Source organism: Pteropus vampyrus, unplaced genomic scaffold, assembly GCF_000151845.1.
Source record: "Pteropus vampyrus isolate Shadow unplaced genomic scaffold, Pvam_2.0 Scaffold10, whole genome shotgun sequence".
Classification (NCBI taxonomy): domain Eukaryota; kingdom Metazoa; phylum Chordata; class Mammalia; order Chiroptera; family Pteropodidae; genus Pteropus; species Pteropus vampyrus.
Genome location: NW_011888791.1, coordinates 12208609 through 12209223, shown reverse-complemented (window position 1 = coordinate 12209223; position 615 = coordinate 12208609).

Here is a 615-nt window from a genome sequence, read left to right as displayed (position 1 = left end):
TGTAGACCCAGGTCCAGCTCACAGGTCAACTAGTGGTCATGTTCTCTCGATAACCTCCTACAAGAGTGTCCAGTATTTTTACTTGCTAAATCTGGCAGCTCAAATGTCAGCACCTCCAGTGACCCTAGAAGAAGCCACACATTGAAGGTGGCAGGGCCACCATCAACATGGTTCTGATGACTGCAACCTAGGGCACCACCTCCTTTGAACTTTACATGAATGAGAATGTTTTGTTTGTTAAGCCGCTAAGATATGTGAGCTAGCTAATACAATAGAAATAATACTAACTGACTAATCCTTAATACAAGTGCCAAGAATTTACCCCTCAGGCCCTACAGGGAGGCAGCACGGAGAGTGAAAATTACGTGGGTTTGAAATCACACCAGAATGTCCTGGGTTCAAATTTTTGCTGTATTATCTCTTAACTTTGTGGCTTTAATTTTCTAGCCTCAGTTTCTTAATTTATAAAATGATAAAGCCAGTGCTTTCCTGAGAATATATAAAAATTAAACAAGATAATATATGCAAAGAATCTGGGATCATATTTGGCATATAATATACCTATTACTGATTTTTATTATTTTTAAAAAAATAGGCTAATTTTACCTTTTAAAT